Genomic DNA, 11,393 nt, shown 5'->3' on the forward strand with positions numbered 1-11,393 from the left:
AAAAAATATGAAATTAATTTGTACATGATTTATCGACACTTATCGACATTTCAATTCGTACATCACTAAAATAAAGTTAGCAAAAAGCGCATCGCATCTCGACATGTGCGCGCCAATCTGTCGTAGCTGCCGTACTCGAGTACTGTTTATATCCTACTCTAACATGCAACAAATTGTATAATAACGTCTCTATCGCACGCCCCTTGTCGACACTACTTAACGACGGGCCGATTATCGCCCGATGCGATGTATTGGATTGTTTTCGATTGTCCGATTCGATTATTCCGCTAAAAAAACATGGTGTTGCAATATTCAATTACATAACAGCGAAAATTCATCAGTGAGATTTAACTGATATTGTTTAGATTTTCAGACGTGACCGTAGATTGTAATATTAATAAACTTTTTAATACCTTTTACCAATAGATTAAGAGTTTTGTAAAGATGAGGATAGACGAAGAGGGGGGGGGGCATCTCTTCTACACATACCAATCAAACAAACCTCGCACTTTAGCCGTGGTCTTCTGTATGGTCTTAGTATTGCAACTAAAGAACTAGTCACCCATCAGCATTAACTGCTGTAGACCACAGCTGCCCAAACCCTCCATCCTCAGCCTTCCCCTTATATAATCCGTCTCAAGTTGCAGTTAAGTTATTTACATAAGCATACGTCAATCAGACTTGAAGGCTAAGTGTCGTGGGACACATCAGGTGGTAGTCACGCGTCCGTGCGAGCACTTGCTCGTTCGGGGGTGAAATATCACCCGTGGGGATGATTGCTCTCTACATTGTAGCTAAGGGTGCTTATGTGTCCGTATAAGTTACCACGTTATTTATTTTACTCTGACACAAACTCCTTTTATATAAATCTAGCTTTCGCCCGCTTCTCCATCCGCGTGGTGTTAAAAAAAAAAACAAAAGTAGTCCGCGTGTTCTTCCAGACTATGCTCTACATCTATGCCAAATATCAACCAGATCCTTTCAGCCGTTTAGGCTACAAACTCTAACAAACATCCATCAATCTAAACCTTCGCATTTATATATGACCTAAACCAGAAATCACACTACTGTGAAGATTTTCGCATTTTCACCTTATTTGAAGCTAAAATAAGCGATTTAATAAAATTAAATCCAGTAGTATTTCAAAAGCATTTATGAAATTTTATCTCAGCGCCATGTCTAATCTATTAAGTCTATAACTCAATGCACACGCCCTTCAAATCACAAATTATCCTAAAACAAACCAACAAAATCGAATCTGACGCGTCTCTAAAAAAAAAACAAATAAATTTTGCAATCATGATTACTACCCTAGTCACCCCCTCGAGATATACCGCCGTGATAATACGCCACTCGGTGGCATAACATCTCCGCGGGACGCCAATTCAGACATAGGGCGGGGTTACTAACGTCTATATAGTCGAAATGCAAGGAAATAAATAAAAATAACCAACAAAGAGAAATAATACAGAACTACGAGTAAAGTTAATGAAACTGAAGATTTTCTTTAATACAAAAATACCTAAGGATCTTACTAATGTTATAAAAGCGAAAGTTTAGATGGATGAATGCGGATGGATCTTAGAGTTTGTATCCTAAACTGCTGAACGAATCTCGATGAAATTTGGTACAGATTTTTTTTTTTTATAATGTAAGGTGGCAAACGAGCAAGCGACCACCTGAATCCAGCGCAATGGAGAGCTATCGCCATAAACATCCGCAATTTCAGATGCGTTGCCTACCCTTAATAGACGGAGGAGAAGACATACATAAAGAGGACATTTCCCCTTCAAATTCACTTTTCCTTCCCATCCTTTCCTCTTAAGAAAAGGGTGGAAAGGGAAAAGGACTAAAATTAGACTCTACTCAGTTTTTTTAATTCTAAGCGTACGGAGCCGCAAGTGAAAGCTAGTATTAAATAAAGAAGTCATCGCTACTTATTCTAAATGACTTAAATCAGTCTATTGCTAATATTTAACTAAACTACCTACACCCCGCAGCGCCGCCCGCTGCGCTCGCCACGACCACTGTTGTAAAGCGTCGACCCGGACAATTGCGATTTATTTTGCATTCATCACAACGGGGAATAATTTTAACCCACATTTTATTATGCACGGTTATATTTACTTTATGATTTGATTAATCGCTATAAAATTTAGAGAATAGTTTTCATAAAAATCGTCAATAACGCAGACATTAAGTGGTTCGTATTAGACTTTTAATGTAGATTTCCTTTACAAATAGTTACCAGTATCCAGTACCTTTGACTAAATTATCGCACAACTATTTAGTCTCGCTTTGATTCCTGTTTAGATTGAGGTGAACACACTACTCGATTTTTAGTTGTGTAACTAAACAGTTGAAGCTCCAAAACCATCGACAATCGCACAACAGTGCGATAGTTTAGTTAATGTATGCGTCCGCTTTTATACTTAAAATATTATCAAATGTAACGTTAGTTCACCAACCCTAAATGTAAAGATCTGTCATAAATACCAACCCTAAGTTACGGTCACAATTCCCAGTATACATGTCTATATCTACACCAACTGACAGACGTCACAGGAACGACCGGGTAATCAAACCCGCTCTCTGGAGGATACATCGAAACCGCATTTGTCACAGGGTATAGCTTTCAAAGTATTATTAAATAACACTTACAGATGTCATAGGAAATAAAAAATACTATAATTATTATTAAATATTTTTTTTAAATGCAGTATACATATTTTTTAATTTAATAATTAAATTGCAAAAAAGTGATATTAGTGGTGCTCGAACCCACGACCCTGAGATTAAGAGTCTCATGCTCTACCGACTGAGCTAGCCGGGCTGTGGACAGTGCAACGAAATTGTCGATCTATTTTTAAAATCATTGACATAAAAGTAAAATAAATACTGCATCAATAAAATTACATAGAATATAAAAAAAAAACTCAATAATAAATTCATCGCTGAAAAACGTAGTCAAATCTTAATAAAATTAGACAAATATAAATAATTACAGTAATTACTGGCCACGCGCCAAGACCATTGCGAGGATTACGACTCTATCGATTCACAAATACAAACAAAACTCGACCTTATACCATACACAATAAAAACCATTAACAATTCAATGATCACAGAAAAAAAAACCGCCACAATATAACTTTAAATAATCAATTTTCAACTCTATTTCAATTGACATACATTTTATATTACTTTAGCAAAAATAAATGACAGTTATTAAAGGCCACGTGCCTCAAAACGGCGTTAACGTGTCCGGGGAATCGAACCGAGGACTCTAGGGTATACACGGTAACCGCGGCACGCGACTTGTCATCTGTAACGGTTATGTCACTATTGGAGTGGTAACTGAATAACTCTCACGGTTATAAATCATAGCAGACCAGGTACAAGACTTATATCTTTCTATTAACCTTTGGAATTTGCTAAAAATGGCAAAGCGACTGACCATAGACATACACATTTATAGATGCGTCGCCTACTTTTAATCAATTGAGGGGACACATAGAGGATGTCCCTACAAATGCTTTCTTATTCCCCGGCAATTTACATCCACTTCATATCCTTCCCTTGTACAAAAAGGATGGAAATCAGAAAATTTAAATTACGTTATCGCACGCATTAGATTGTTTGAAATTATTTCCATTTGACCCCTGTCTAGGTCGTGGCATTGCGAGGCAAGCTTTCTAATTCGTGCGAAGATTTTTAAGCGGACTCTACCACTGTTAAAAGTCTACATTTACCCGAAATATCTCTGAATAAATCGATTTTGTGACTTTCACTAGTAGCTATTTATATAAAGGAATATTATAGCCAACTAGCTTTCGCCCGCAACTCCGTCTGCGCCGAATTAAAAAAAAAAAGTATATAGCCTATGTGTTCTAGACTATCCTCTACATCAATGCCATTACATCGACTGTTCAGCAATTTAGTCCACAATCTCCAACAAACATCCATAAAAACTTTGCGTATTTACAACATTAGTAACATTTTTCTAATTCTGCGCTTGAAGTCAGGCTTTTATCAATAATATTACATCTAAAACATCTGTTCTAAATTGTCAATACGAATAAATAAAATGACTTACATATACCAAAAGCTGGCATATGCAAGTGCGTCTGCCGTAAAAATCTAATCAAAACATTCACAATGCGACAAAAAGCTCGCGTTAAGTATATACGGTACATTGCACATCACCCCTAACTTGACAATAAATGTATTTCCAATCAATAAAAAACACTTCAAATGTAACATTAATTTTATAGCAAATACTAGCATGCGACTTCATCCGCATAAAATTTTATTTTATTCTTTACATGTCAAATTAGCAATTGCAAATGTCAAAATGACAAAGCATGGCAACCTTGCTTCCTTAATGTTGGCAGTAATTTATGGTCTCTTTCCCACATTAGGGTTTTTATCCAAAATATTTACCCCCTAAGTTTAATGGCGTGAAAATATATAGGCTAAAGCCTGACGTAAGTGTATGGCTTTTTATTTTAAAAATAATTATTCAAAAATATGCTGTAATTGCTGACATCTTAGACAACAAAGAAATGTGTGTTTACGCTTTATTATAATAGTATAGAGTATAGATATAAATAAGGAATAGTTTAAAATTATATAACCTTATTTTTATCTTACTAATATTATAAATGAGATAGTGTTGCCTAAACCGCTGAACGTATAATGATGAAATTTGGCATAGACGTAGAACAGTCTGGAAGAAAACATAGGCTACTTGCTTTTTTTTAATTCCATGCAAACGGAGCAGCGGTTCAAAGGTAGTTAATAATATTTACTAATCAAGCTAATAAATAACTGGAAGATTTAACACTTCAAGTGCTACCGTCATTTTCAATCGGAAGTCGTATCGGTACGGAACGGGTTAAATTTGTAAATTAATTATTAAGGATATAAAAAGTATTAATACAGTTATAACAAAAGGTTAGCGTGGTATGGACATGTTATGCGATGAGACGATGGCGACATAAACCAGAAAGTGTTAGGAATTAATGTGGATGCCTACAAAGGAAGAGAAGACCGAAGAAAGTATGGATGGATTGTGTGAAAGAGGATATGCTTAAGAAAGGAGTGGATTCAGATATGACACTGATAGAGATGTATGGAGCAGCACATACTGTGCCGACCCTTCATAAGGAATAAGGACAAGTTGATGATGATAACAAGACATTCAGGACGACCAACGAAGTACATAAACCAATTAATAATTATTATTTCTTGCTGTTTAAGGACCACTCCCTAAAACGTTCAAAATGACTTAGTTAAGTGTTAAGTTGTACTATAATACTCATGAAATATTCCTACACATGTTCCAAGTATTAAAAAAAAAACAATTGTCTATTATTTAATTCAATCATAAAACAATATTTATTCATTGGGGGTGAGTTTTGAGGGGCATAACGCGTTAGAGGGATCGCGTTCAATTTGTGTTGTCAATGCGCGCTCGATTTAATGGCAGGTGACGTTTATGGACGCTGCTCACCCCCGCGCGATGTGACAAGGATTGAATGTATTAGATTAGTCGCTTTGTTTATGTACCCATTCAATGGGTTCGTAATCAAATGATTGTGCAATCACTGATTCTGAGTAGTGTAAGAATTAAATCATTGATATTATATATGAAGTATCCCCTGACTGTATATTTTTTTCGATATTATCTTATTTCTTACTAGCTGTTGCTTACGACTTTCCTCACGTGAATTAATGGATAAACGAAAATTAATGCCCGAGTTACTCAGTGATAACGTAGCTTTTTAATAGTAAAATAAATAGTTTTTGAGTTTTTTAATACATAGAAAAATACAAATTTACCTCTTTATAATATTAGTATAAACCTATACTCAAGTATTGCAAAGTTATGTATGCTCTAACAAGATTATTAATATTGCATTTGGTATCCTTTCGTCATCTCAGTCATCACTCCCTTCTTGATCATGTCACCTTTCACGCAATCTATCCATCTCTTTCTACGTCTACCTCTACACTCATAACTAACGTCCTCCTTGTTACATGCGATTCATTCTTCATAACATGCCCATACTATGCTAACCTTTTACTACTTAAATTTCCTTTAAAGGATGATAGAGCAAGAGCACGTATATTTTTGTACTATTTTAATGTTATCTACCATATACACTTACAACGTATTGGTTAAATGAAAAAGCACTACAAAACTGTACAAAAGATAAAATAAACAGAACATCCCTCGTGGACGCGGCGCTAATAAAAATAAATATTGGTCCATCAAATAATCATTCAGCCCGGGGCGCTTTTAATAAATTAAAAATATCCAAGGCAAATTAACGACGAGTAAAGTTGTGCCCCGAGTGCACGCGATTTAGAATTGTCCAGTAGTTTTTTTGGCAGTGTATGAAAAATATTGTTACTTTAACAATAAAAAAAGGGATTAAACTGTAATTGGTAAAGTTATTTTTGCGTGATTGAATGGTATTTATTTAATTAATTACTAACTTTCTCCCGCAACTCCGTACTTTGTGTCGTGTACTTTCCTATTATATTCATATGTGTCAAATATCATCGAGATCCGTTCAGCATTTTAGGCTACAAACATAACAAACATTCATCGAAAAATTTATAAGATTAGTTAGAAAAAAGATTTGGTTAAGTTATTTTCTCACACCTCACAAATATTCACATATTAAAAAATTGTATTGCAACCCGCTCCGCTCAATAACCCGCTCGCAGTGTTACCACACTCAAACTTGGTGACACACGGCGCGTTTTAATTCAATCGGTGGGCGTGGTAGGCGACATGCTGACTAATTACAAGGCACTGCCTACCCCAATCTACAAGGACAATAATACTCCGGATATTACTAGCATGATCTGCGATATACTATGACCTTTAAGTATTTTAAGCTATAGGCACATATGTGCTGTCCCCAAAATAATATAAGCATAATAAAACAATTACACTAAGTATTACATTACTTGTATCTCCGTGCATCGTTTCAGCATTCCTAAAAAAGATCTCTCTTTATAAACATCTTACAAAACACAAATGTATCTATACTGATATAATAAAGCGTAAACACACACTTCTTTGTTGCCTAAGATGTCAGCAATCACAGCATGTTTTCGAATAACACTTTTATTTAATAACAAGCCCTACTTATGTCACGCTTTAGGCTATATATTTAGGTAAATATTTTGGATAAAATGCCTAATGTAGGAAAGAGAGCATAAGTTGCTGCCAACATCAAGAAAGCAAGATTCCTAAGTTTTGTCATGTCATTCTGACATTTGCAATTGACAATTTGACATAGGTAAAGAATAAAATAATTTTATGCTGATAAAATCGCACTGGAACAGCTAGTCTTCAATATTCATTTATTTCGTCTAAAAATTATAAACAGGTATAGTCCAAGCGGAGATAATATACATTAGTGATTAGAGGGACCCTATAATTTTAAAAAATATAACAAGTTCTGCTCCTAGCTGTGGAATATTCTAGAGAATCTAACCGGGAGTTGAACCAATCTTATTCTAGGTTATTGGCACTGCAACATATCTGTCAGATATCAAAGTGCACTTAAACAATAAATAAAAAAACAAATCAACAAAATGTCGACTTCGTGACTGAATTAACGATTTCGAAATGTCCTAAATGGACCTCAATGTAGTTCATAAATCACTTTTAAAAGCGCATTCGACTATCAAGAAATAACACTTCAACAACATTTACTCATAAAAGGTTTTTATTTACTATATTAAAACTAGCTGTTGCTCGTGATATCGTCTGCGTGAAATTTAAAATTATAGCCTATGTTACTCACAGATAAATTACCTTTCTAACGGTGAAAGAATTTTTCAAATCAGCCCAGTAGTTTTTGAGTTATTTCAAGACATATAAATTACAAATCTATCCTCTTTATAGTAGTATAGCTATCTAGAAATATTACCAAGGAACCGTAATTAAGCTTCTCTGCGCCCGATTGAAAGACGTATAATTTTCGCGGGTATTACGTTTTAGAGCAACTTGAAGTCTGTACTGCAACTGAATTAACGATTTTAAACTGTTACCTTAGAGCGGGCGCACACATTTGACTGAACTATCGCACAACAGTTGTGCGATTATCGATTGTTTCGCAGACAATTCAACTGTTTTGCACAACTAAAAATCGAGTAGTGTGCGCACCATATAAGCTCATATGAATCAAAGCAAGACTAAACAGTTTTGCGATAGTTTTGTCAAAGGTGTGCACACGCTCAAAGTGTAGACTAAATGATCTGTTAAGCAAGATTTTTTAAACATCTCTAGATTCATTTACTAATATTTTTGCTACTCGCCTTTCACTATACATACCTCCATACATTAAACCTTACCTATGGTAACGAGTAAATACAGATATCATTAAATGCAATTACCCAATTAAACTGAAAATAGCATACCGATGAAGAGTACAGCATTATCAAGACTGAAGTAGCAATAATATTGAGTGGATAATTAGACTTACGGGTCCAATCCATTGTTCTCGAGTACTTCTCGATACTTTTAGAATATAATCGATTTTAAAGTGGTGTTAAATTATATAACCATATCCTATAGGCTCTTAAACTTTCATCTCAAGTATTATAGCACGATAAAAATTGTATTTCCTAACTGTAGTAAATTTGTCGTCTACGGAAGGGCTCAGAAACTACTCAATATGTGGTTGGCTTACTATGTAAGCTCACTACGGGATGTTTTTACACATATATTTGAAATACTTCGCAAAGCAATATCAAATATTTACCTTTACTTTAATAACTACTTTTGTTTTTTTTTTAATTGCGCTAAGTCACTATTAGTCTATACTAATATTATAAAGAGGAAAAAGTTTTTATCTGTATTGGAATAACTCAAAAACTACTGGTCCGATTTCTAAAATTCTTTCACCGTTAACAAGCTACGTTATCAGCGAGTGACACCCTATCCTTTTTATTATTTTTTAAAATGTCACGCAGATTAGTCATACTAATATTATAAATGCGAAAGTTTAGATGGATGGATGGTTAGAGTTTGTAGCCTTAACGTCTGAAGGGTTCGATGAAATTTGGTATAGATGTAGAGGATAGTCTGGAAAAACGCATAGGCTACTCACTTTTGTTTTTTTAATGTTACACAGACGAAGTCGCGAGCAACAGCTAGTATAGAACAAAATGTTTGAAATTCAAACATATGTATACGTTATCGTGTGGTAATAAAACAAACATAGCTACCGTAACGTATCGTTTACTGTCCGCATTGCAATCCGCTGATTATTCTGATTAAATCGATAATCACTTGTAATGCTATCCTGTAATGGCGCATATCACCCCCATGTTAGTTGCCACAGTGTATACGACCAGTAGAACAACTTTAGTCAAACAAATTGAGTAAATTAAAAATCTTCTGTTTTAGATTCTGTTATGATTTCTTTTCGTAAACTATTAATTTACTTGAAAATAAATTATTAAATTCTAAGCTTGTTGTCAATACTTGGTAAATTTGATTAAAACGTACAAGTGCTAAATCCAGTTCGATGCTAAATTAAAAACAAAATTTTATTCTTGATAGCTGTTGCTCGCGATTTCGTCCACGTAAATTTTAAAAATGTAGCTTTCTAATGATGAAAGAATTTTTGAAATCCGCCCAGTAGTTATTGAGCAATTTGTATACATATAAAAACAATCTTTCCTCTTCATAATATTAGTATAGACTGATTGTGGCAACTGTCAAACTTTCGTATAATTATTTAAGTTTTACTGCCTTATAAATAAACGCGGTATAAAATTAAACTTAGAAGTAAACTGAGTATATGCAAAATTTTTAGTAATATTTGCTTATACTCAGTATATTCCTAAGTTTAATTTATGCAACAAAATGAAATTGTCCTGCTATAATACACTGTGGCACTGGGGTTGTCAAAGCCAGCGGGTCGCGACGTCCATATGGCAACAATAGCCCTCAATGACGCCGAATTGGCACATGGCACTCCGTTCACAACACATTGGGAACCAGTGAAGTGTTCATATTGTATTTTCTTAAAATTCCCCACGATAAAGTGACCATGTTTTATGCTGCTATGATTTTTCGTAGGCCAGTACTCCCTAGGGGAGTTGATTACACTGAACGAGTTAAAAATGCATTTCTATTAACTTATAAAAAATTGTTTTTACAACATGAAGAAGAGATACTTCGACACTTTGAAGAAACAAATTATGAAAATATTATTTTATTGTTTACATTAGTCAAATTATCAATTTCAAATGTCAAAATGACACGACGATTTCATACCATGGCAACCTTGCTTCCTTGATGTTGGCAGCAACTTTTGGTCTTTCCCACATTAGGGTTTTTGTTTTTGCTGACATCTTAGGCAACAAAGAAGTGTGTGTTTACGCTTTATTATAATAATATAGATAGTCATGCAAAGTTCATCTTTTAAAATTCAATACTAATAACCCCCTAACTACACCATACGCCGTGTTTATATAACAAAACAGGTCTTATTAAATTTCACTTGGCGCTAACTGAAACGCAATGTCATGAAGCACAATGCGTTTACATTACTCTGAACATTTGTGATGGGGAGAGGGTATTGTTAAATAGCTGTTGTAATTAAAATAAAGCACTTCGCTGATTGTGAAATCCGTATTGACGTTTGTTTTGTTGTGACATAACGCTTGGCTAGAATTCATGAAAAGGTCGGCTCGAAGGACCAAAAATTTTAAAATGAATTTTGAAAGATTGTACTGCTCTCAGAATTGTTACGGTACTTTCACCTTAGTGTTGTTTATGTATATGCAGTCTACACTAAGCAATACTTTAATCAACAATTAAATGACTGAATACGACTGTAAAAGATTATTTCTCAAATAATTTATATTAGATACTCTGCAGTAAATAAGAGAGTTTTTAAATTTACTTCTCAAAATATATATAGTTTTTAGTAGCAACATTGAAGTAATTTCATATTGAATTTTTTACCGCCAATTAATTAATTATTAGATCGTAAGCAACAATGCATTTTTTTACCCATTTTAAGACTCAAAACCAATTTTAATTAACCAAATGAAATTCATACCATCAAAGGGTTAGTCATAACTTGAATACTGCTAGACATTTACAAAACACAATCTTGATTTATTAGGATATTGCAAAATCAACCTTAACACAACACAATAAGGTTTAAATCAGTTTATATGAGAGTTAACCCTTGTAAAGTAACCCCTAGTAAGAGGGGCGTCGTGTGAGTGCATTAGACAAATTAGATTATAATGCCTAAAGGTTGGTCACACCTTCTAAGACGTGACAAAGTAAAATAGGCTTTAACATCTTTGAAATAAAATAAAAAATCCTTGAAACATGAATATCT

General features: G+C 34.2%; 1 protein-coding gene across 1 annotated transcript in view; it reads right to left on the bottom strand.

Moving 5' to 3' along the window:
* The window catches only part of LOC106108935, a 28,662-nt gene that overhangs the window by 16,351 nt on the left and 918 nt on the right, over positions 1-11,393 (bottom strand). The window lies entirely within an intron of this gene.

This window comes from Papilio polytes, unplaced genomic scaffold, assembly GCF_000836215.1.
Source record: "Papilio polytes unplaced genomic scaffold, Ppol_1.0 DF821400.1, whole genome shotgun sequence".
In the NCBI taxonomy this organism is placed as follows: domain Eukaryota; kingdom Metazoa; phylum Arthropoda; class Insecta; order Lepidoptera; family Papilionidae; genus Papilio; species Papilio polytes.